Consider the following 26,244-nt stretch of genomic DNA (forward strand, 5'->3'; position numbering starts at 1 on the left):
TCAGCTGCTTGATTTTCAGGCCTATTGTAAGGTGAATCACCAGCTAATTGAGCAACATCTAGATTGGCATAATCAGTATTTGCATATCCTTCAAACAACTTGTTAAGTAGTTTTTTCCATTGTAATTCCCATAGTAGGTACTGTGAATTGGTTAAGATCAGAGAGGCCACATTCCTGCAATCAGCAGGAACTAAATCATAAGAGTTAAAAGTATTTTTCAACACACTATTAAAATAAGGAGAAGAAAATCCACCTTCTTTCAAAGCCTGTCGTAAATCCTTTATATCATGATGATCAAGTCTTTCATATTTTGGATTTCTATCATTTCTTCCATATTTTACTGGTAAAGCAAGATATTGTTCCTTTAAATCCGAATCTTTTTCTAGTTTCTGATTAATGTATGACCAATCCGGTAAATTTAATGGAAAATCAAAATTGTCACTTTGATCAATGACAGTTTGACCTTTACTTCTAACCAATATATTTTCTGATTCTGAAAAATCACTAAATCCAAACCTTCCAGGCACTCTGCCCAAATCCAGATTCCTGGCAGGGACACTGTACTCTTGTCCGGGAATTCTGCCAACTCCGGGAACTCTGCCAGCTCTGGGAACTTGGCCAGTTCCAGGAGCTCGGCCAGCTCCAGGAACTCGGCCAGCTCCGGGAACTTGGCCAGCTCCGGGAACCTGGCCAACTCCAGGAACCTGAGGGAATTTTATGGATTCCACCAGAAAGATCTGTTAGTTTGGAACTTTTTTCAGAATTAGATTTTTCAATCGTTTTTGTTATTATATGAAATAAAGGTAAGAAGTTAGTAACAGAAAAGTCCTGTTTTGTTTGAGACATATAAATGGTGTTTCTAACTGTATCCCAGAAAGAATTTTCAGTAATTGTGGTCTTATCTGTTTAAGGAAAATGCAGTGCAATCCAAGATACAAATTTTTTAAGAGTCTTTTTTGACAGACTACCTTTAGAAAAAGTGAAATTGTTAACAGATAAGATTTCTACAATGGTTAAATATAACTCTCTCTCAAGTATGGTTAGTCTTAGGGTGCTTAAACAAGTACCCATGATTTTTCAAGCCCTTTCCACAGAAAAACGAGAAAAAAAAGAAAAAAATGAAAAAGGTTTTTTAGAGCACCCAAAGGTATGTGCGCAATCTTAAGCAATACTTACGTCCTTTGGGGTCAGGGGTCTGTGGAAGGGTGTCTGCTCCTCAATTCTCCTCAGATTTTATCTCGTCCAGATGTATTGTTGAGGGTCAAATTGAGCCTTCCACAGAGAGGATTTTCTAAAACGAAAAGGCCTTTCGCAGAAGGAGAGGCTTCCCGAACAGGCAATAACAGGAGGCCCTGAAAGGCTCCGATGCTCCGGTGACGCTTCGCCCCTGGGGGCCAGGGTCCGACAACACGTTGGGTGGCCACTTAAATGAGCCTTTCTTGGTCTTATCCTATGCAAGCTATTACAGCTCCAGAGCTCAGCTCCCAGGGGGACTGAGTGCCAGAGGCCAGCTCACTCTCAGACCAAGGCCGTGGGTCAGCCGCTAGCAAGCAGGGAATATTCAGCTCTGAGTGATTAGGCAGCTCTTATGATTTCAAGCTCTTTGCTTGCTAGGCAGCTTTTTCCCTTGGCCTAAGGCTCCAGCAGACGGTAAAGAGAGGAGAAGCAGAAGACGCTGGCTGTTCCACGAGTATGGCTTTATTGCAGGGGTTCCGTGAAGGGTCTCAGCTCTTCTTCTTCCGAGTTAGTAGGGGTACAGTATGCTACTTTTATACCCTTGGCCCAGATCCAATCCTGACCAATGGCCAGAGGTTAGAGTGACCATAAGTGACCAATAGCAGGGTTAACACAATATTGCCTTACATGGCTATAGGGATAGGTTATAGGGCGGTGGTCCCTGGAGACAGGAAACTTCTTTGCTGCTGTGTCAGCATTCTATTTTCCAAGGGGCCCTGGCTAAACTTGAGGGGTTTACTACACTCATAGTCTAACGTATTTCTTTCCTAGTCCAAGCTACTTTCTCTGTCACCAAGCCTGAGCTTTCAGCATCACAAACCTCCTGTTTCTTGCCTGGCAGTTTCTGGGATGGGGCATCAGGAATGCATTTACTTGAGTGTCAGTGGCACTGCAGAGAGCACTTGATGTAAGAATCCTCTGAAATAACACAGGCAGACCACACTGACTCTGGAAAATGGCCTGTAAAGCTGGTGTCCACATTTGGAGAAGCAAAATGGGCTATTTCTGATGGAGGTTCCTACTAACAGAGTCAGCCAATGAAACTGGCTCTCAAGGCGAGATCATTTGGATGTTGCAGTGGCTGTGGCAGCCCCAAGGTTTGGGTTTTTTGGCTGGCATAGCAAAATGAGCTCTGAGCAGCATCTGTGGCAGGGAGGAAAGTGCCCCTGGAGCTGGGGCTGAGGCCCCGGGGTGGATGTGAGCCCGTGTGGGTGTGAAGGGAGCGCTGAGTTTGCTTTCCCTGCAGGCTCGCGCTCTGATGCGGCAGAACGGGACCCCGCAGCTGCAGGAGCCCCGGTGCCTGTCGGCTCTGCTGCGGGACTGCCTCGAGTGCAGCCTGGAGCCGGACGAGGAGCGGCGCTGGGCTGCCCAGGAGCTGCTGCAGCTGAGGGCCAGGGGCTGCAGGGGAAGCAGCAGCGCCAGGGAGGGGTTTTCTTGTGGGGCCCCCTCCGACAGTCTCCAGTCTGGCTGCGTTCCACACGCAGAGCAAGCAGAATCCTCGCCTGCTGTGGCTTGGCAGCTCCTTTGGAGCTCATCTGGGCCTGGTGCCCCACAGCAAGCAGGGACATCTTCAAGCAGCTCAGGGGGCTCAGAGCCCTGCCTGACCTTGAGCTTGGATGTTTCCAGGGAGGAGGCACCTCCCACATCTCTGCACACCTTCTGTCAGTGTTTCCCCACTCTGGTGGTTAAAAAATTCTTCCTTAGATCTAATCTGAGCCTGCTTCCTCTCCTGAGTTTCAAACCATTTCCCTTTGTCCTGTTGCAACAGAGCCTGTGAGGAACTTGACTCTGGAAAGTAACAGTTCATTTCTTTCCTTTGTATCCTTTGGACAGCACCCATTTTTATCATCAGCCAAGCCTCTCTCCAGCCTGACACCTCTGATCACTGCAGCAAAGGAACTGAGGGAGCAGCGGAGGAGATGAAGCCCTTGAGGACAGCTTTCAGTTCTAGTAGTTAGGACAACTAGTTAGTTATGGTAGTTAGCACTACTAGTTGGTTAGGGTAGTTAGGATTGCCTGTTTGTTATGGTTCTTATGACAGCCTGTTTGTTATGGCAGTTGTTTGAATAAAAGCTCTCTTAACCCTCAACTGCCTTGCCGTGTCCCTTCCTTCTCCCACTGTGCCTCAGCTGCCCGGAGCAATGTGAGGGGAGAGCGGGCCCAGCCTGGCCCAGAGCTGAGCCCCGGCAGAGCCCTGGCAGAGCCCAGAGCAGCCTCGGCACCTGCAGAGTCAGCCTGGAAGGAGGCGCTTGGAGCCTTCTCGGCTGCACCCGGCTCTTGGTTACAAACTGGGTGTGCTGGAAAATGCCACCGGCTCTGCACGAGGGCAGAAGGGGCCCGGGGAAGGCCCAAGTGCTTCATGCAAGGGAAAAACCTGCCCTGGGTTTGGTATAAATAACTAGGTAGTGTGGGCTTTTGCTATTAGGTATTGACTTCTGTAAAACATCCTTAATCAGAACCATTTTGATACAGTACAGTTTGTAATCAGTTTTAACTGCTTTTGCTGTAGTATAATTTGTCAGCTTTTTGTGGCCAATGCCGTGGCCCTGTGTAGCTCGTATCCTCAGCACATCATTTATAGATGATATTTTAGTCTGTGGACAGTGTGAAAAACATACATTATAGTTTTGTGTTTTGCAAAACATTAAAGTGGATGCCATGTGTTGTCCATTAGAATGTTAACGTTTGCAGAAGTAGCTGTAGTTGTGAAATAATAACTAATTCTTATATTTTTGTAAATAAATGACAATAATAACTCAATAATAACAATAGAATAACAATAATAACAACAATAATATAATACTAATACTAATAACAATAACAATATTAATAATAATAATAATAATAATAATAATAATAATAATAATAACACCACATATTTTTGTGAAATATCTAATGTTCATTTAAAGTACTTCTGGAAATAGCTAAAGCCATCTGCATGGTCAGATAACATTTAAGGAAGGGATGTGATGAGGAGCCCTGCCACTGACCCTTGCACTGTCAATAACTGTCACCTGCTGAAACCACAGAACAGGGGCCCTTGTGAGGGAGTGACACACAACCCTCAAAACAGCAATCCACAATTCCTGCACGTGCTCTAAAACGGCGAGTTGGGTGTTAAACCAACGTAAAGAATTCCTGGAGCATGTAAACGAGTTCAAAGAAATGTTTGAATGTGTATAACCATTATGAATATGTATTTGAACAATACAATGGAGAAACTAGACAAGAAGAGTTGCTGTGGTTAACCGGTGTGCCTCTGGCCATTGCCAAGCACCCAGCGCTGTTACTGACTTGTCCCTTATTTTTCCTTATTAAACTTTCAAAAATTCTAAAGAGCGAAGCTCATTTCTCACAAACCCAAGGTGCTCACCCCTTGTTCTTCCCTCAAAGCCAGGATTTGTCAATCCTAACCTTTGTCTGGATGGAGGAGAAGGAGGCTGCGACGGAAAAGGAAGATGCACTGGTGTGGAGGCCCATGGCAGTCTCAATCTCCCACCCGTGGAGGACTGGTCCCCAATAAGAAGAATACATTTCAAGGTTATGATGAGAAGCTTGCTTCTCCCATTGATCTCTGCAGGCACATGCTGATTTATGGAAAGTTATGTTGCCCCATTGGCCCATTAGCCTAATTACCCTAGTTAAACCCCTGTTACCCATCTCTGGTTAGTCCCTAGAATGTTCTCCTTCTCTGTCCCTCCATTGGCTCTAATTTACTGCATTCCTCTGCCCCTGTTTCCCTATTAGCTGACCTGACCCTTAACCCCTCCTTTGCACCATTTTCCCCCATATCCATTGGACCCTGACCCTCAGCTCCACCCTCACTACCCCATATAAAAACCCCCTGTGCCCTCAGCTTACACCCTGTCTTTGTCCCTGGGCCCTATTCAGCTCTGTGCCCTGTTCCTGTACCAATAAACCCAGTTTGCTGCAGATCATACCCAGACCCATCCTGCCGACTTTGTCAGCTTTATAAAGCAGCCGTGAGCTTCGGGCTCCGGAGTGCCGGACGCTCCAAGGGCCTCAGCAGCGCCAGGACGCTCCAGGCTGGGACAGCCAGGCAGGGCAGGAGGAATCACTGCCCCTTTCCCCTCTCTGCTGCTCCATCTCCCAGCCCAGCATCGCTGCAGGACAGCCTCACTGCCAACGCCATCCTGCCAGGGATGGACTGGGGGCATCTCCTTCCCCTTCCCTCTGGCATGGAGGCAAATCCCATCTTCTCCTTGTCTGCCCTCCTTCTTCTCCTCATTCGGTCCTTCATCCATCCATGTTCCTTTCCCATCTCCTTCCTCCCTTGCTCCTTCTTGTTCCTTCCTCTCCTCCTGCCTTTTCCTTTTCCTTTCTCCCTGTCTCTTCCTCTCCTTGTCCTTCCTCCCTCAGGCACTGAGCTTCGGACAGAGACCAGGGAGAACAAATCCCTGCCACAGAACCTCGTGGCAGAGGCCATTTGGAATGGCTCCACGGCGCAGGAATCCAGTGGGGAGGAAAAGGCCCAGAGATCCCACCCCATGAGGGGCTGCAAACGCAGCCCGGGGAGCTGTGAGGAGGTAAAAGCCTCCCTGGGCTGGGAAGGGTTTGGGCAAAGTGAGAAGAGCTTCAGGCAGAGCTCAGCCTATTCCTGGTGCCTCCAAATACGCCAGTGCCAGATGCAGAGATCCATGGGGCTGCAGAGATCCCCCTGCAGATCCATAGGGATGCAGAGATCCCCCTGCAGATCCATGGGGATGCGGAGATCCCCCTGCAGATCCACGGGGATGCAGAGATCCCCCTGCAGCCCCCGGAGCAGCCACGCTGAGCACGGCGATGCCTCAGAGGAGGCTGTGACCCCGCGGCCAGAGGGCCCTGCTGGAGCAGCCTGTCCTGGCAGGGCTGACCCCGGGGCACAGTGACCCACGCTGCAGCACTTGGAGGGGGCTGTGCCCCGTGGGATGGACTCAGCTCGGAGAAGTTCCTGGAGAAGTCTCCGGTGGGAGAGAGCCCAGGGTGCAGCAGGGGAACGACTCCTGTCCCTGAGCAGAGGGAGAAGCCCCGGGGCATGAACTGAGCCCGGCCCCATTCCCTGTCTGCGGCACTGCCGGGGTAGGAGGTGCAGCTGGAAGGAGGAAGGCGTGGGGGAAAACTGCATTTAAGGCTCTTCACTTACTTCTCATTATCCTGCTCTGAGTTTTGGGAGTTTTTGCCAGAAATCTCTCCCCTCCCCCACTCATCCACAGGGGTTTGGGGCGGTTTTCTCTTTTTGGGGGAAATCAAAGCGATGCCCTGATGCTCCTAATTAGGGACAGCAGAAGTGAGGCTCCAGGGCTTCCCGCTGAGCCGGAGCCACCGGAGCCACAGTGCCGGGAAAGCCGTGGCGGGAGGTGCGGAGAAGTTTGTTCGTGTTTTCAGCTCAATCCCCCTCAGGCCCGGGCCCGTTCCAGGGCTGTTTCTCAGCTCCGGCTCTGCCCTCACGCAGCCCGGGGGGCCCTGAGAGCGCGGGGCGGGGCTGTGCCGCGTGCAGAGCCCGCCCCTGGCTGGGATTGGGCGATGGTGGCGTCAGTCGTGGTTGTGGCGCGCTGATTGGTGGGAGCGGGGCGGAGCAGGGTCTCGGTGGCGGGCTGAGGGCGGCCGTGGCTGGGCCGCGGCGCCATTGTCGGAGCGTGTGTGCGGTGCCGTGAGGGGCGGCAGCGGCCGGAGCGCGGTGAGGCGGCGGCGGAGCTCGGAGGCGGCCGCAGCGCAGGTGGGAGCCGCGCTGGGTTGTGCGGGGTCTCGGGGCTGGCTGCGGGCCTCGGGGGCGGCAGGGGGCTCGGGCGGGTTCGTTGTGCCGTGTCCGGCCCGTGTTGCCGCTGGCGTGAGGGCGCTGCGGGAGCGGCTGCCCGCGGTCTCCTTGCGGCCGCTGCCTCGGCAGGAGCCGCTGCCGGAGCAGCGCTGGCTCGGCCCGGTTGCTGTGGCTGGGACAGAGGGGGCTGCCCCGTGCCCGGGGCTGTGCGGGGAAATTCCCGTGGCCGGAGGTTTCTGTGCCCAGGGGAGACAGAGGAGTCCTGTAAAAGTGACTTTATTGCTGAGCAGAGGGAGAGGCCGTGAGGCATTTGCCGTGCGCTCTCTGCCATTGTTGTACTTCGCAGCCTCCTTTTTATCCTCATTTTGCCGGCCTCATCTCCCTCTCCCCTTGCCCCCTGGCTGAGGTGCTTGGAAGGTTCAGACCTCCCGATCCGCTAACTGCATGTCGTCGTTAATGTGCATCCCCACTTTTGTATAACAGCCGATATTCATGGCTCTGTTAAATCCTTGTTCTTCTGGAAGTTCAGGAATTTAGCGGGACTTTGTGTGAGCAGCATTCCATGTTAATTAGTAACATTTATTGAAGCTGGTGGTTTCGCCCGTTGCTTCCTTATCTACGAGTCCCTGGCCCCTCCCTCAGCTGCTGAATGAGCTGCACTCTCAAGGTGTGGAGCATGGTAAAAAGATGAGAGTTGCTGCAGCACATCAGAGGAGAAACAGCATTCGTTTAACCCATGGTCTGCCAGGGAGCCACAAAACCGTGTCCCATTCCCATTCTTTCCGCATTTGAATCCGTACATGAGCTGCTTTCTTATTTCCTTTGTTATCTGTTTCACGACTTTTCCTTTGTCATCTTTTTGCCAACAGCAGTTTGTGTCATTTAATTTTCCACAAACTCCTCCTTTTTCTGCTAACAGATGATCTGATCCCATCCCATGGTTAAGTGTTGTGTTCCTCATTTCAGTGGATTGGTCAGCAGGAAGGTCAGGAGCTGGAGCTGTCTGGTTGGTTATTATTCCGAGCAGAGCTTGTAATCTAATGATGCCATTGAAATGAGAAATGGGTTCTGTGGCTCCTGATATGAATTGGTTTGGGTTCCCAGGGGCTGGTCCATGGTGTTATAAGATTTGTTCTGCTGGCCGTTCATCTTTTCTCCATTTTTGGCCACTCTCTCCAGCCTGGGCTGCATCAATTGACTGCCTTTCTCTAATTAAATCATCAAATCCTTGGATTCCCAACTGATTTCCCCGAAGTTTTGGTAGCAAAAAACCCCCAGTACTCTAATATACCCTATATAACACAGACAATGACAGCACATGTTGGAGTGGGCAGAGAGATGATTCCCCCCATTTATTTATAGTGAAGTTTTCCCAACGTTCTCCATTTGCTGTTTCCCTTTGCAGCTTCAGCCGTTTCTGTTGCAGGGTCAGATATCCTCCCCCTGGGCTCTGCCTTGAGCTGTGCAAATTCCATCAGTGCCAGCAGGCAGAGCTTGGGGTGAGGGGCAGAGGGAATCAGCCCAATTCCTGCCCCAGGCAAGAGACCCAGGTGCATTGTCCACCCTTTGCCCAGCAGTGTTCATTTGCATTTCTAAAGCTCCTCTGGAGGCTGCCTGGAATGAAGCTTCTCTTCCAGGGCAGCCATCTGGTGAGTCACATGTGGCTGCACCCTCAAAATCTGCTTTTTTTAAGAAGTATTAACTATTTACGAGTTCAAAATATTACGGTTAAAGCTCTTCAATTTTGCAAAAGCTGCATAAAGGAGAACATGGAAAAACCCAGACGAAAACTTGATTGTCACACTTCTGTTCCAAACCTACCTGGCAACATTAAGTGGGAATATTATGAAAAATTTTTCTCATGTTGTAATTTTGTCACTGAAACTGCAGGGAAAACAAAAACTCTCCAAGAATCTCTTCAGTGTTAGAGAGTCAAGGCATTCCTTAGTTCTGGCCAGGATGTGCAACAGAAATAATTTCTTTCACAAATAGCCCGGCTGTGCAGAGAAAATCATTCCATGGCATGTGAGTTTTACTCGATTTTTCCTAAACTTTATGTAGTCTGAACCAGTCTAAATCCACTGCTTTAATGTTCCTTGTTCCCAATTGTGTAAGTTTTTAGTATTTGGTTTCCTGTTGGACCCGGATTTCTTTGACTCTGATGTGAATTCGGTCTCCACACTCCTGGATTTCCTTCTCAGCCTTTTCCAGCCCAGGTGTCTCCAGCTGTGCCGGGGGCAGTGTCTGGGGTAGCTGTTGGTTGCTGTTTGCTGCTGGGCAGTGTTGATGTTTTGTTGCTGGTCGTTATCTCTGTGGGTGTCTTTTGGGCTATTCCCAGTCTGTTGGGATGTTAAACTCATCTCCATTGAGTGGTGTAGCAGCCCTTAAATAAAACCTTTAAAATTCCTTTTCCCAAGGCAAACCTTTGACTAGAGAGACCCTTCTGAGCAGAGAAAGAAGATTTAGAAGAAATAAACTTCGTACATTTTGCAGCAGTGCAATGTCAGGCAGCCCAGAGTGTGGGTGTCAGTGACTCCAGAGTGGAATTGTGCCGTGGTGTTCCCCAGCAGCTGTGGCAGTGCAGGCCCAGCCAGCGCTGAAGCTGCAGCAGTGGCAGCAAGGCTTGGCCCCAGGGGCTGGAGATGGCAGAGGAGGGTGGCCAGGATTGCAGAGGATTCCAGGCGAGGATCTGTGGGCAGGCGCAGGGGCTTGGCCCGCTGTGGAGCCCTGGCTGCTGCTGCGTTGCCTTCAGGGCAGGCTCAGGGGCGGCCTCCCATCCTCCTGCTGCGGGCGGGAAGTGCAAATCTGCGGGGCTTCAGAGCCCTTGAGGCCAGGCTGAGGGGTCCCCCCGTGTTGAGCTGTGCTGGCGGCTGTTTCTGGCCTCAGGGACACTTGGCATGGGCCCCTTGGCCACCAGTGGTGCTGCTTTGCACTCCTTAGGCAGGAGCCGATGTCCTGGCTGGGTGTTGGCAGCAGCAAAGTGCCAGGGCAGGCTCTGTGCCAGCCCAGCTTGCTGTGGGAGAATGTGCCTTGATATCTGCTCCAGTGGTTGCTGAAGCAGTGAGAATTGCTTTTGCCCCCCTGTTAGGTGCCATGGTGTCAGCAGAAGATGTTGAAGCCTTCCTGCTCAGGGCATTTCAGTGCCAGGCTCTCACAAGCACCCACAGCTGGGCGGGTTGAGCTGAGCATGGGGCGGTGACCTGCGCTGTGTCTGATTCCCCTTCCTTCCCTCCCCTGGAACAGGGTGTTGCTGTTAGACACCACTTGTCCTGGTTACTTCAGAGTGCTTTGCAGAGGCTGCATACCTAGTTTTCCGTATTTTCCTGGGGCTGCCCACACTTCTGGGGTCACTTCAGATAGGCCTCGTCAGACATTTGAAACAGAGGTACAACAGGACCGGCCTCTGTATCCCTTTTCATAATATTAATTTGTGTTACGAGTTTAGCGATCAAATCCCTTCCCAGTAAAACATGATAACAATTAGGAGCAAATAAAAATTCACGCATTTCAAACCCATCCCCCAGATCTCGTAACAGTGATTGAATAAAACCATACATCTTTCCCACTTATCCCCTCATTAATGAAACATATTTTTAGCATTTTCCCCCCCCTTAGGTCTAAGATTCAGAGTGGATTGAGAGACCCCTGTGTCCATCAGGAAATGCCTCCTCTCAATACAGACCCACCCTGAATGTTCTCAAGGGCTGCAGTGTGGAGGGTCCCTGGTGTGATGGGAGCTGTGACAGCCCAGCCAATCCATGTCCATCAAGGGGTGGACTTGCTGGTCCTGAGGGTGCTGCTGTCTGTGCTTGCAGTGTCCTTGTGCCCTGCAGCTGGAGCCCTGATTCCTTGCCAGGGGCTGTTTGGGTGGGCTCTCCCCTGCCGAGGAGGGCAATGCCTGTGCCAGGTGCTTGTGGCCGAGCCGTGCCCTGGGTGCTGGGGCCCCCTTGGGCCCTGGGGTTGATCCCTCAGGGGCTGTAGGAGCTGTGCCCTGGCCTTTGCCTTCAGCTTGGCCTTTTGCTGCTCCCCTTCTTGCATTCACCTGCTGTGCCTTTGTGCCCAAGTGCTGCAGGGCCTTCTTCTGCCACCCTGCAGCCCCCCTCAGTGCCTGTGGGTGCTTGTCTTGCTTTACAATAGAGGTGTCTGCTCGGGAAGGCAGAAAAAGCCTCTCTTGGAATGGAGAATGCAAACCCCCTCCCTCTTAATTTTTAGACTTGTGAAATCAAAGGGCTCTCAGGCAAAGATATGGGAATAGGAATACCAGTTCTTTACTAGTGTGTATAATAAAGCAAACAAACACCAACAGCTGCGGCACTGACAGCAAACAGAGCCCGGACCCAGTCCCGGCCTTTGGGCTGCGGCGCTTTGCCCTTGGGTGCAGTTCCGGGCACGGCCGGCAGGGGCGCTGGTGGCTCCCGCGGGGCGGGGCAGCGCATCCCTCCCGTGGGAACCTCTCTGAACGGAAATAGAGCAATCCCTTCATCTAACTCTTTCACTTTTTTACCTTCTATAGGCTTTCTCCCATGTTTTGAGAAAGAATTTGGAGAGGACTGCTTTTTAACTGAGCTCCTAGTGTTTCGATTAGGTGCTTCCTGTAGAGAGAGAGAGTTTCCCTGAACAGCCGGAGCTGTGGTTACCAAGGGGACGTAACTCAGAGCAGGACGGGGTCAGGGGAGGATATCCCGCTGAGGCTCGGTGGGAGTGTGGGCAGGGTCTGCTGCCGGAATCACCAGAGGGGGATCTTCCCGTGGAGCCCGAGCTGGAGCGTGGGTAGCCCCCACATGGCTGATGGCGGCTGATCCAGCAGCTGCCGGCAGAGCAAAGGCAGGTGGGAGAGCCCGGCAGCAGCGGCGGTGCCCAGCGCAGGTGGCACGGGCAGGGCAGCCGGGGATGGGATGGCTGGGACCCCCCCTGGGTGCGGTGGGCGCGGTGACCTCAGAGCAGGCAGCAGGACAGAGCAACCCCCATCTTGCCCAGCATGGCCGGCAGAGCGGCCGCGGGCCAGGCAGTGGGAGCAGGGCACACAAATTGAGCGACAGCGCTGGGGCAGGTGGAGCTGCCCTGGGCAGTGAGGCCGCACCTGGGATGGAAACCGGGGCAGGCGGAGCTGAGGCGGGCAGCGAGCCGGGACCTGGGACGGGCGCCTCGGCCGCGAACAGAGGGGGCAAGACCTGCAGAGGATCCCGCTCTCTTTATGATTTTTCCTCTTGTTCCTCTCCCTTTCATTTCCCCTTTTTCTTTTCTTGTTTTTTTTCTCGGGGCTTTCTGATACTTTAAAGATTTTTATTCTCCTAAAATCTCCTCTCTAACATATGGCATATTCTATTTCTTCTAGATTAAATGTTTTTTTTTTACAAATAAACCCAGAACCTAACAAATCTAAGCTTCTGCATGGGTACTTTGAAATGGTCAACCAGCTAACTCATGACCTCCAAATGTTGTTTTTCTCTTCACCTTTTTATTTCTCCTTTGGCAAATTGAACATTTCTCAGTTACTGGCTTTGCTACTCCAAAAGTCCCAGTGCATGCATAGTTCCTTAAAAAATGATCACACAAAGCTTGACTACCCCAGTGGGTTTTCTCATTCAAGTCTTTTAATATTTTCCTAATAATCACATTTTATTATGAAATTGTCTTCCATCAAGAAATTTCCATTTCCCTGATTTATCTTGTTCACTTCCTATCTTTTTTAATTATTATTTTCTTGGCTTCCCTAAACTTTGGAATTTCCAGTTTTTCCTTGTTTGGAGTTAATATTAACATAACTCAGCTCCATTTTCTGCTTCACCCTTAGCTTTGTGCTCTGCCCCCAGTGTGCCCAGTTTCTCTCTCCTTTGGCCCGGGCTGGGTTGCCCCCGCCCGCAGCGGCTGGAGCAGCCGAGAGCCCCGCGCTGCCCATCCCGACCTGTCCCGGCTCCATCCCCGCTCCTGCCGCAGGCTGCGAGGGCTGCGGGAATGGGGCACCGAGGGTGTGGCTGCTGCTGGGGGAGGAGGAGGAGGGAGGGAAGGGCAATGATAAAGGGAAGGAGGAAGTGGAGATAAGACAGAGGAAGAGAAGGAGGAGGGGGAACGGAAGAGGAGGAGTGGGAGGAAGAGGAAGAGGAGGGACGAACACGGATCAAGGCTGAGGTGAGGGAACCACGCGGTCGATCCCTGCCTGAATTCGCAGCCCCCACCTCTGGGATCATCATCCCCCCATCGCACTGGTGAGCGGGGAGGGGGAGCTCAGCCCGGATATCCTGGGGGGTCCCTGTGTTGGGGTTTTGGGGGGATGTTTGGAGAATGAAACAGTCCAAGGCTGAGCGGAAAAGGCCCCTTGGGGGGACATCGGGGGGTGGCGGTGGCGGCTGCTGGCCGAGGCAGCCTGGAGGAGCAGAGCCCTGTGTCCCCCAGGAGCCCAAAGTGGGGAGCCCAGAGAGGGGGGAGCGCCGCCATTGGCGGGAGCCTCAAGAGCCTGGAGAGGGGCAGGGGGGACTCCTTGGAGCCGCTGCAGCCCAGAGCAGAGAATGAGGGGAGAAGGGAGCCCGGGAGCCCAAACAGCCCCGGCATCCCGAAATGGGGAGAGCGAAGCGGGGGGAGCTTTTGGCATTGCTGGGACTGCCAGCAGCCTGGGCAGGGCGGGCACCGGGCACAAGGGGGTCCCCCAATCCAAGCGTGATCCCCAGCTGGTGGGACAGGGGGGAGCCTCCAAACACCAGAGGGGAGGGACCAGGGACGGGGAACTCCTGGGAGGCTTTTTCAGGCCTGAATCTTGGTGTTTCTGAGGTTTTTCTGGAGCCCAGATGGCCAGTGACTTGTAGAGATGGAGTTGGGCAAAAGGGACTTTCAAACTCAATGTGTGTTGAGGGACGTGAAACAGGAAAGCCTTATAAATATGATTGTCTGGAAAAAGATTTTGAGAATATAGAAAGTGTAAGGAAGATTGAAATGAAAGAGATACCTCAGTTAGTGAACAACTGGAAAACAATGGTGTGGCCCGACTGAAGGTAACCCCCTTCTGATGAAACAATTCCCTCTGCTTGATGACAGGTCCAAGGGTCAGAGCAGACCCCACTAGCTCAATAGAAGGGGTCCAAAGAGGAGTTTTTAGGGTGTAAAATGTAACAGAGTATGGTGATGTAATGATTCTTACACACTGTATGTAAATTCTGTAGGATTTGTATCTTGTACTAGATTGGTTGGTGAGAAATAGAATATTCAACACAGAAGAAAATTTATTGTGTTATAATGGGAACGTTACTCTCTTATGCTCTTGCCTGTCTTAGTCTTTTACCTTCTTAACCTCTCTACCCCTCTCTTCTCTCGGGCCTGCTCCGAGCTGTGGCTGGCAGCTCCAAGCAGGGCCCTGCACCCAGGCCCTTTGCAATAAACCGCAAGTTCCACGACCTGGCTGCAGAGCTCTCTCATCTCTGTCTGTCCCGACTGTCCTGTCCCCCAGTGCTCCTACAAACGCTCTCATCCCTTGTTTTCCCCAAACCAGGATTTCCCATTGCCAAGGCCTGGGAGGCTGCGAGGAAGAGGAAGATGCCCCGGGACACTGAAGCAGGTGAGGAGGAAGTCAGTGCCCCTTTCCCCTCTGTGCTGCTCCATCTCCCAGCCCAGCACGGCCCTGGCTGCAGCTCAGCCCTGGGGGGATCTCCTTGCCCTTGCCTGTGGCACGGAGGGAAATCCCATCCTGTCCTTGTCCTTCCTCCCCCAGAGCAGGAGCTGAGCATGGAGAGCAGGGAGGACAAATGCCCGCGGCAGAACCTGGTGCAAGAGGCCGTTTTGAGCGGCTCCACGGCGCAGGAAGCCAACGGGGAGGAAAAGACCCGGAGATGCCGCACGAGGAGGGGCTGCAAACGCAGCCGGTGGGGATCTGAGGGGGAAAGAGCCAGCCTGGGCTGGGAAGGCGGCCGGAGATGGAGCCAGAGCTCGGAGCTGGTGCTCCATGAGCAGGTCCATGATGGGGAGAAGCCCCACACGTGCGTGGAGTGTGGGAAGAGCTTCAGGCGGAACTGTGACCTGATTGTGCACCAGAGGATCCACACTGGGGAACGGCCCTACGAGTGTGGGGAGTGTGGGAAGAGCTTCAGGGGGAACTCCGAACTGATCAGGCACCAGAGGATCCACACTGGGGAACGGCCCTACGAGTGTGGGGAGTGTGGGAAGAGCTTCAGCCAGAGTTCCAGCCTGATTGTGCACCAGAGGATCCACACTGGGGAGAAGCCCTACGAGTGTGGGGAGTGTGGGAAGAGCTTCAGCCGGAGCTCCAACCTAATCAGGCACCAGAGGACCCACACTGGGGAGAGGCCCCATGAGTGTTCCAAGTGTGGGAAGGGGTTTCAGACCAGCTCCATTCTCCTCCAGCACTATCGGATTCACAGAGAGGAGAGGCCCTTCCAATGCCCCGACTGTGGGAAGGGATTCAAGCACAACTCCACCCTCTTCAAGCACCGGCGCATCCACACTGGGGAGAGGCCCTACGAGTGTGATAAATGCAGGAAGAGGTTTCCGACCAGCTCCTGTCTCCTCCGGCACTATCGGATTCACACAGAGGAGAGGCCCTTCCGCTGCCCCGACTGCGGGAAGGGATTCAAGCGCAACTCCCACCTCATCACCCACCAGCGCATCCACACTGGGGAGAGGCCCTATGAGTGTCCCCAGTGTGGGAAGAGCTTCTCCAGCAGCTCTAGCTTGACCCAACACCAACAGAGGCACCACTAAGGGAAGCTCTGCGAGTGCCCCGAGTGCAGGCAGAGCTTGGTGCGCTGCTCCAGCTCCATCCCCCACTGGAGGAGGCACTTTGGGCACAGCCCAGGTGAGCCACATTCCCTGTTATCCATGTTGAGAACACACCTGGCTGCTTCGCCTTGTATTTTCACCTTAATTTTTTTCTATTCTCCATCTCTTTGCACTGCAAAAGCCAAGAGGAATGGATCTGTCGCCTCCAAACCACTCAAATCCCAGTGAAAACAGCTCAATCTTACCCCAAAAAGAGCTCAAACCCACCTCAAAAAACTCAGTCCCATGCCAAACTCACTCGATTCCGCAGCCATCAGGCTGAGATGAAGTTGGGAAATGATTTAGAGTGGTGGGATGGAGATTGTGTGGGGCTGGGTGTGTGGGATGTATTTGACAGCAAAGAAAACTCTGAGACACTGATTTCTCTCCTGTTCATGTTCAGTCTGTTGCAGTTCTGTTTGCAGAGTGCCGCCTTCTCAGCTCATTGTCTTTGTGTCCCCTTTTCTCTCCTGCCTCTCTGTGCCTGCTCTGTTTCTCTCTCAGTGTCTCCATGGTGGACCCACGGACCACCAGAGACCCTCCCCTGATTTAATTGACCCAGGCACCACCAGAGACCCTCCCTATATTTAATTGCCCCAGTGACCACCAAAGACCCTCCCCTGATTAAATTGACCCCTCCCCTGATTTAATTGACTCCTTCCACCAAAGACCCTCCCCTGATTCAACTGACCTTTCCCTGTTTTAATTCCCCTTCCCCTGATTTAATTGACCCCTGACCTGATTTAGCTGTCTCCTTCCCTGATTTAATTGACCTCTGCCCTGATTTAATTGACCCCTGCCCTGATATAGATGACCCCTCTGTCCCCACAGACCCTCCCCTGATTATTTATTATTTTATTTCCCAATTATTATTTTAATTCCCGGTCCCAGGAGCTGAAGTCCTGAAGGCTGGCAGGGAAATGTCTCTGTAGGATTTTGCTGCATTTCCCTTCAAGGGCAGGAACATCTTTTCCTGGCTGGGAGCTGGAATTGCAGACTTTTGGAATGTGTGCAGGGCAGTACGGACTGGCATCAAACATGGACTGAGATCAAATAGGGGTTGGGATCAAATATGGACTAGGATCAAACAGGGACTTGGATCAAATATGGAGTGGGATCAAATATGGACTGGGATCAATTATTGATTGGAATCCTACAGTGTGAGATAAACTGGACTGAGCTTATATAGACTGGGATCAAATACGGGCTGGTATCAAATATGAATTGGGATAAAAAATGGACTGGGATCAACTTTGGACTGGGATCAACTTTGGACTGGGATCAAATATGACAGATTTTATGGACTGGGATCAAATATGGACTAGGATAAGCTATGGACAGGGATCAAATATGGACTGGGATCAAATATGGATTGGTATCAAATGGACTGGGTTCCTACAGACTGGGATAAACTGGACTGAGATTATATAGATGTTGTGGTTTGAGAGGAAGTCAGTTTTCTGGGATATGAAGTGGTCAGGCCAGTAGGTGCTCACATTTGAATACTGGCAGCTGGTTTGGCCACTGGGGACATTGGATACGCCTCTGAGAACTCAGGGGTTAAAAAGCAGAGCACTCCCGGGGGAAGCTCTCTTGGGTTCCAGCGAGGGAAGCAGGTCAGGCCTCCCCTGCCCAGCTCCTGGCTGGTTTGGGGCTGGGTGAGGTAGGCCTGGCCCGAGGATGGAAGGGTGGAAGAGCCCCGAGAGGCATCGGGCAGCCACACCTCCCCCCCAGGAGACAGAGAGAGAGAGACAGAGCGCCTGTGCCACCGTGAAATTTGATATCCTGTGCTGGCAGCACAGCCCGGCTGCCGGCTGCCGCTGTGGGAGCTTTCGGTGGGTAGAGCCCGAGCTTTTAACCCTTTTTCGGACAAGGAAAACTTTGCAGAACATTAACCTTTCCTAGAAGAGAGATAAGAGATGAAATGGAGGAAGGAAATGTGCAAGTGTGAAGGTCTGGGCAAGTGAAAGATGTCGGGAGAGTAGAGAAGAATCTTAGGTGGGAAGAGATGATGGAGTGGCCTTAGCTGGACTTTTCCTGTACAGCCATGGACAGAACCATGTTTCCTGTGACACAGAGACTGCATCCAGGGGGAGGCAATGGCTCAGAGCCAAGAGGGTTCAGTGTTGGTACCCCTGCGCCCCAGGGGGTGAAATTTGGGGGGCACAGGTGTCCCAAAGGTGAGACTGTGCCCTTTTTGGAAGGACAACCCTAGAAGCAGCTCTGGTCCATGTGCAGTGGTGAGAGCACTGGACATGGAAGGAAGATGTCACGATGTTCTCCGGGCGGTGCCACGAGTGACGTGGAAACACACGAGGTTTCAGCGGTGTTTCCTGGGGAAGCCTATGGCACATGGAGGATTCCTCTCCCCTTGATGAACTGAGAATTGATTACCTAAAGGGTGGTGATGGACCAAGAGTTGGTGATTTGGGGAATAGATGTATTGGAAATCTGGTGGGAGGAGGAGGAAATGTTTTTGGAAAGTTTTCATTTTCCCTGTGTGTTTCTTGTTACTTAGAGTTGTAGTTTAGTTAATAAAGGTTTCATTTCTTTATTTCTAAGTGGGGGCCTGCTTTGCTTATTCCTGGTCACATCTCACAGCAGACACCAGGGAGCATATATTTTCATGGGGACACTGGCATTGTGCCAGCATCAAACCTTGACACCTATGCTGCCAGTTGGCCTTTTTCCACCTCTCCAGCCATCCCCACAGAGCATTGGCTACCATCCATGAATCAGTGTAGAGGTAGAGCTTTGGCCATTTCTCTCCCTTAGCATTGTCCAGGCCCAGCTGAACGGCTTTGAGTTCTGTAAGTTGACTTGATCCACCTTCTCCTTCAGCGGCCTCTGCCACCTGTCATGTGGGGCTCCATACGGCTGCTTTCCACTTCTGGTCCATCCCTGTGATGTGACAGGAACCGTCAGTGAAAAGAGCGTAGCGCGTTTCCTCTGGGGGCAATTGGTTATAGGGAGGAGCCTCTCCAGCCTGTGTCATTGGTTCTTGCTGCTCTTCATCAGTAAGACCAAAGTTCTCACCTTCTGGCCAGTTTGTAATTATCTCCAAAATCCCAGGGCGATTCAGGTTTCCAATACGGGCGCACTGTGGGATAAGAGCAATCCGTTTACTCCATGTAGCGTCAGTGGTGTGGTGGGGGGTGGGAACCTTTCCTTTGAACATCCACCCCAGCACCGGTAGTCGGGGTGGCAGGAGGAGTTGTGCTTCCGTGCCAATCACCTCTGAGGCAGCTTGGACTCTTTCATAGGCAGCCAAGGTTTCCTTCTCTGTGGGAGTGTAGTTGGCTTCTCACCCTCTGTAGCTTCGACTCCAAAATCCCAGTGGTCGGCCTCAAGTCTCCCCAGGCACCTTCTGCCAAAGGCTCCAGGACAAACCATGGTTCCTGGCTGCAGAATAGAGCACGTTCTTCACCTCTGCTCCTGTCCTGACTGGCCAAGGGCAACTGCATGAGCAATCTCCTGCTTGATCTGGGCAAAGGCTTGTTGCTGCTCAGGGCCCCAGTGGAACTCGTTCTTCTTGCAGGTGACCGGGTAAAGAGGGCTCATGATCTGACTGTACTCAGGAATGTGCATCCTCCAAAAGCCTATGGCACCTAGGAAAGCTTGTGTTTCTTTCTTATTGGTGGGTGGAGACATCGCTGTGATCTTGTTGATTACGTCTGTAGGAATCTGATGCCGTCCATTAATAAGGCCTCCGATCAGCCTTATCATGAAGCAGTGCCTTGGTGCTCAGGATCTCAGCCCCTGAGGAGGGACCGGGTGCCCGAAGCCAGCTCAGGCCAATGCCACGGGGCTACCTTTCTAGCAAGCCTGGTGATATTCAGCTCTATAGTGATTAGCAGCTCTTAGGACCTCAGCTCTTTGCTTGCTGGGTAGTGGAGCCCCGGGCTTGAGGCAGCAGCAGACGGAGAGAGGAGAAGGAGAAGGCAGAAGCTGTTCCACAGAGAAGGCTTTATCTGGGGGTCCGCGAAGGGTCTCAGCTCTTCTTCTTCTGAGCTAGTAGGGTACAGCATGCTACTTTTATAGGCTTGGCAAGTATCCAAACTTGACCAATGGCAAGGGATTAGGGGGACCATAAAATGACCGATAGGTAAAGGCTACCATGGCATTGCCTTACATGGTTATAGAGATAGGTTATAGGGCAGATGTCCATGGAGTCAGGAAGCTTCCTTGCTGCTGTGTCAGCATTCCTTTTGTTAGATTCTCCATGGTGCTTTTGCTAAATGTATGGGGTTTACTACAGTCCATCTTGCCACTTCACTGCCAGGAACTGAATCTCATGACCTGGTCCCTTTACCTTGACTTTTTAATGGCAAAACCAGCTCCCAGGAGGACTTGGATGATTTCCTTCCCTTTCTCAAACACTTCCGCAGCTGTGTTCCCCCCACACAATGATGTCATCAATATACTGCAGATGTTCTGGAGCCTCTCCCCTTTCCAGTGCAGTCTGGATCAGTCCATGGCAGATGGTGGGACTGTGCTTCCACCCCTGGGGCAGTCGGTTCCAGGTGTACTGCACTCCCCTCCATGTGCAAGCAAACTGAGGCCTGCATTCTGCTGCCAGAGGAATGGAGAAAAATGCATTGGCAATGTCTATAGTGGCAAAGCACTTTGCTGCCTTGGACTCCAGCTCGAACTGGAGCTCTAATATGTCTGGCACGGCAGCGCTCGGTGGTGGAGTCACTTCATTCAATGCACGGTAGTCCACAGTCAGTCTCCATTCTCCTTCAGATTTTCGCACAGGCCAAATGGGGCTGTTGAAGGGTGAGTGGGTCTTGCTGACCACCCCTTGGCTCTCCAGCTCTTGGATCATCTTTTGGATGGGGATCACAGCATCTCGAGTGGTTCTATACTGTCGTCGATGCACTATGGAAGTGGCAATTGGCGCCTGTTGCTCTTCTCCCTTCAGAAGTCCTACTGCAGATGGGTTTTCTGACAGTCCAGGCAAGCTGTTCAACTGCTTGACACCCTCTGTCTCTACAGCAGCTATTCCAAATGCCCATCTGAGTCCCTTTGGGTCTTTGAAATACCCACTTCGGAGGAAGTCTATACCTAAAATGCATGGGGCTTCTGGGCCAGTCACAATAGGGTGTTTCTTCCACTCATTTCCAGTCAGGCTCACCTCAGCTTCCACCAAAGTAAAATCCTGTGATCCTGATCCCCCTGTCACACCAGCAATAGAAACAGACCCCGTCCCCACATGGAATCCTTCCATAAGCCACAAAGGTCCTTCAGGGTAAAGGACTCAATATTTGCATCTGATCTTGCACCTGCTGCTTTGACTCCTGATTTTATGTCAGGAGGCATTGAGGTTCCTTCTCCTTCATCATCATCATCCTCATCATCCACTGGTCGATTGGTCTTGTCCGTGCATTTCCCACTTCTAGTGCTGGCAGCAACAGCCATTGGTTGAGGGTTATTTTCTGGTTTAGCTGCTGGCTTAGGCTCACTATCTGGTTTGGCTGCTGGCTTCGAGCCTGGAGTGTTGGCTGCAGCCTGAGTCACCGGGACAGTTGCTGATTTATCTTCCTGCCCCTCTGCCTCTGTCTGCTGCCCGACAGGATCTAGCAGTGAGCGATGAGCACAAGCCAGGGCCCAGCTGACTGCAATGACCTTCCTCTCCTTAGGCTCATCCTGGGACTTCTCTTTCAGATATTTCCCCACCTCAGCTGGGTTCTGAATTTGTTCGTGGGGAAAATCCCAGACTATAGGGTCAGAGAATTCCTTCAGGATTTGGCCCATATCCTCCCATTTCCCACACCACTTAGGATTTTCCACACCGGGGTCAACTCCTGAGTCAGGGGTCTCATCAGCCCGTCTAGAAATCTCAGCCCTCATCCTAGAGAAGCAGCAGGCTGTATAGATGAAGGTTACCAGACTCAATACCAGGAAGATGGTTTCTTTAACATTGAGGGGAAACTGAACATCCTTCAATAGTGATGCAACAGATTCATAGGAGAAGAAGGAAAGCAAAGGCTGAAAAGCCTCATCCCCTGCTGCTCCTCCTCTAACAAACTGGATGCATAACCATAGCCACGAACCATTCATACCTGGAGCAGACCCTAGCATGTTTATAAACTTTTTACACATCATTACCACCAAGCCCAGCAGGATAGCTATTCTGGTCGCTGCCCCTCTGATTTAAAAACTACATATTAGGGACAATATTAAAGCTATTTCTGGGTAAGAAAATAAACGTAGGGACCACAGAGGTATTAAAATCTCAAAAAACCTTAGGGACCAGAAATGCATGCAAGCCTTCACCCCAACAGACATTATGAATTCAAAAAGCATGGCTATTAACTGCTTTATACAAACACAGAGTAATAGCAACCAAAATGCAGTCAGGATGGGCGCTAAATTTTGTCGTGGTTTAGGGCAAATTTGGTAGAGAATCTCCAAAGGGGGCCCCTCCAGAAAGCAAACCCACACGGCCCATCCCCCCAACCGGTTTGGGAAGGATTCCTCAGAGAGAAGTGGAAAGAACCTGTTTATTTAACAGGCACAGCACCCCCCAGCACACAGAATGAACAATACCGGATGACACCGCTCTGAAAAAGGTGACAAATTCAGAAAGTCTCTCTCGGGGGTGGTTGCTCTGTTCTCAGTCCCTCCGGCGCTGGGGCAGCTGCTGCAGCCACAAGGTGCAAACTCTCGGTGTTCCCAGGTCCCAGTCTGGAGCAGGTTTGAGATGGTCGAAAAAGAGGAGAGGACAAACAGTCCAGGAAGGAATTTGGACTGTTTAGCTAAACAAGTTAATGAGCAGGAGCAAAAGCAAGCAGAAGCAAGAGCAGAGAGAGAGAGAGCAAAGCAAAAAGCAAAAGCAGCAAAATCCAGACCCGCAGTCTCTCTGTGTCCCGCCAGGCTGATAAGAATACCCAAACAAAACTTTCACTCTTCAGAGCCAGTCTTAAAGGCACAGAACATGATATCCAGCATTAAGAGAACACATGAATGGGGACACAAGCATCATAACGTCACCCTAGGACACCTTCAAAATCTGGTGCAGGAGCAGTTGGACCAGGGTCATCTGGAGACTTCTACCAGTCCCTGGAACACTCCTGTCTTCTGCATCAAGATAAAATACCGGAAATGGAAGTTGTTACAAGGCCTCTGAAAGGTCAATGCCATGATGGAAAGCATGGGAACATTGCAGGCGGGCATGCCGTCGCCCACCATGCTTCCCGCAAACTGGCCAGTCCTCATCGTGGATCTGAAGGATTGTTTTTTGCAATTCCTTTGCATCCTGATGACAGACCAAAATTTGCCTTCTCGGTGCCAGCAATTAACAATGCTGAGCCCACACAGCGATATCAATGGAAAGTTTTGCGCCAAGGAATGCGAAATTCTCTGGCCATATGCCAATGGTATGTGGCCTGTGTCTTGTCTGGAGTTCACAAGCAGTTTTCTGATGCACGTCTGTATCATTATATGGACGACATTTTAGTGTCTGCATCCAGGACGAGCTGCTGAGGATTAAGCCTCAGTTGCTCAATGCTTTGTATTCTCATGGGCTGCAGGTGGCTCCAGAAAAGGTTCAACAACAACCTCCTTGGAAGTATTTGGGGGTCAAAATTCTGGAATAGACAATCCGACACCAGGAGGTGCAATTTGTACATTTGGTGAAGACACTGAATGATGCCCAGAAACTGGTAGGTGTCATCACTTGGTTACGTCCGTACTTGGGACTGACCAAAACACAACTGTCTCCTCTGTATGATTTGTGGAAAGGAGACAATGGTCCTGCTTATGCATCACAGAAGATGTGGCAGTTCCTGCAGTTGTGGGGTGTGTCACACAGGTTTGGTATCCCTCATGCTCCGACTGGTCAGGCTATTGTAGAAGATGCTTGTGGTACTCTGAAGCGGGTTCTTCAGAAACAAAAATGGGGAATGTAGGGTAAAACCCCACACAGTCAGTTGGCAAAAGCTTTGTACACCATCAATCATCTTACTGTGCCACAGAACTAAAAAAATCCTGTCATTTTGAATCATCACCTTTCGTTGCAGGCTCTGGACGAGACACGTCAGCCTCAAGCGAAGGTTCAGATGTGGAATTTAGTCACCAAACAGTGGGAAGGTCTCTATGACCTTATCACTTTGGGGCGTGGGTATGCTTGTGTATCCACAGATACTGGGGTACCCTGGGTACCTTTGAAGTGTGTTCGTCCTGACCTGCGACTGCAGAGACAGAATCCAGCACACGGGCAAAATGGAAACCGTGACCAAACTGAAAGTCATCAAGTGGATGAATCATTGAGTGATGACTCAGATACAGATGGTGTGAGTGATCACTCCGATGATTCCTCCATGAGTGGACACTGAACATTGTTCATTTTTCCTTTTAACATTGTTCATATTTCTTTCTTTTTTTTTTTTTTTTAATGGAAAAAGGGTGAGATGTCGCCCTGTTCTTTGAAGGTTCTTCTAAGCCTTCTGATGTTTACATTTTTGTAATGGAGTTTCTTACACACTTTTCATGTAAATAATGATTGTTTTGCAGTCCTTTCTGGAGGAGGAGAGAATTGATGGACTGTTTGTTTGACCAGTGTGGTTGGAGAGGTGGCAATTTCATCCTCCAATCCGTGGATGCTTTTGGAATTTTATAAATATCGAGGTCCAGAAAAAAATGTGCATTTTTTGCCTTGGACATCTCAGGGTGTGAGTGTCGTTCATTTTGTGTCGTATTGCGACACCCTACCTCTCTAAGCAGCTGGATGCAGCAGCTAAGGGGTGGCCAGGGTGCCCCAGAGCTGTTGTGACAGTGGCAGTGAACATCCAGGAAGCACACAAGTTCACCCTGGGCCAGAAGATGACAGTGCTGGTGTCCCACACAGTGTCTGCAGTGCTGGAAGTAAAGGAGGGACATTGGCTCTCCCCACAGAGATTCCTGAAATACCAATCCATAATGGGGGAACGGGATGATGTAGAAATTGCGGTAACTACCATTGGGAACCCAGCTTCTTTGCTCAGTGCTTGTATGGGAGAAATGGTGTGTGACAGTGGTCACAAGGGTTGCAGGATGAAGAGAGAGGCGAGAATGTTGACCTCATGTTCAGACGGCTTGATTTATTATTTTATGATATATATTACATTATGACTATACTAAAAAGAATAGAAAGAGAGTTCTCAGAAGGCTAGCTAAGCTAAGAATAGAAAAGCAATGAATAACAAAGGAGCTGTGTCCCGACAGAAAGCAAGAACAGCTCTGCCGTGAGTGGTCAGTAAATCCAAACATCCCCCAGATACCAATCACGGATCCACCTGTTGCATTCCACAGCAGCAGATAACCATTGTTTACATTTGTTGCTGAAACTTCTCAGCTTCAGCAGGAAAAATCGTAAAGAAAGGATTTTAATGAAAAGATGTCTTTGACATGTCAGCTTTTTTATTTAGTTTATTAAAAGTGTTTGTAATTTTCTCTGCTGTGCAGAGAAAATGATTGTGGTTATCTGTTGCCAATCAAAACTTCACTTAAGTGCTGGTGTGGAATGAACAGGGAATTTCTTCACCTGTAGAACATACAATTCTATCAAATCACCAAAACGATTTTGCAATATAAGAAAATGCAAAACCAATGCAAAGAAAGTTCAAGCCCAAACAGCTGAGTTTCAGGAAAAAGTCCATGGACTGAAGATGTTCCTCTTTGCCATCTCTGAAAGTCCCTGTTGGTCCTGAAACAGGCTTGCTGCAGAAAAGTCCATCAATAGTTATCAAAAGCCATTGACAGTCATCAAACAATTTCAAACAATTTGAGACAACTTCTGGAATGTCCTGCCACAGCCCTTTATTGAATAATTTTGGGCTGAAGCTAATTTTTGGTCCTTCAATGCTTCAGTGCTGCTGCCAGCTATTTCAACTCTTTTTTTTTTTTTTTTTTTTTTTTTTTTTTTTTTTTTTTTTTTTGTGATCAAAAAGAGCAGCAGCAGCAGAGCAGCCAAAGAAAGTCCCTGTGGGGCCCTGGCCCATGTGGAGGGATCAGGAACCCCAGATCTGGCCCACAGAAAGGCGGGCCGAGACCGACAGGGAGAAGCAAAACCAAACCCATCAGGAGGCCGGGAGGTGGCCCTGGCCCAGGGACCTGAGCCCAACAGCCCAGGCCCAACATGGCAGGCGGGCTCTGCCTTCCCACAGCCTGGCCCCGCACTGCCAACGGAATGGTGACCAAACGCTTCTTTTCCCCAAAATCACCAAGGCATGCCAGCAGCAGGGAAACAGAAGAAGCCCCAAGAACGCTCATCTCGTGTCTAGGAATGTTTTTTCTCCACAGCAAACAAGCCATGATCACTTCCCGCTGTGCCCTCTGCAATGCAAATGCAACAGGTGTGTCTCCCATCTGCTTCACGGCACCACCCCCTCTGGGCTGGGGACCAAAGGCAGAACTCTCGGCACCCACCTGCCCCTCGCCGCTGGGGCGCGAGAGGGGCAGCAGAGGGATTCGCACCCCCCAAGGGAAAGCAACTGACCAAACACCCC

At 51.0% G+C, this 26,244-nt stretch overlaps 2 pseudogenes; one reads left to right on the forward strand and one right to left on the reverse strand.

The window, feature by feature from the left end:
• The window catches only part of LOC128945526 (zinc finger protein 418-like), a 41,314-nt pseudogene extending 25,617 nt beyond the window's left edge, over positions 1 to 15,697 (forward strand).
• The window catches only part of LOC128945551 (uncharacterized), a 1,882,792-nt pseudogene that overhangs the window by 688,108 nt on the left and 1,168,440 nt on the right, over positions 1 to 26,244 (reverse strand).

This window comes from Melozone crissalis, unplaced genomic scaffold, assembly GCF_028551555.1.
Source record: "Melozone crissalis strain CALT ecotype California unplaced genomic scaffold, PUWL_Pcris_2 ptg000066l_1, whole genome shotgun sequence".
In the NCBI taxonomy this organism is placed as follows: Eukaryota; Metazoa; Chordata; class Aves; order Passeriformes; family Passerellidae; genus Melozone; species Melozone crissalis.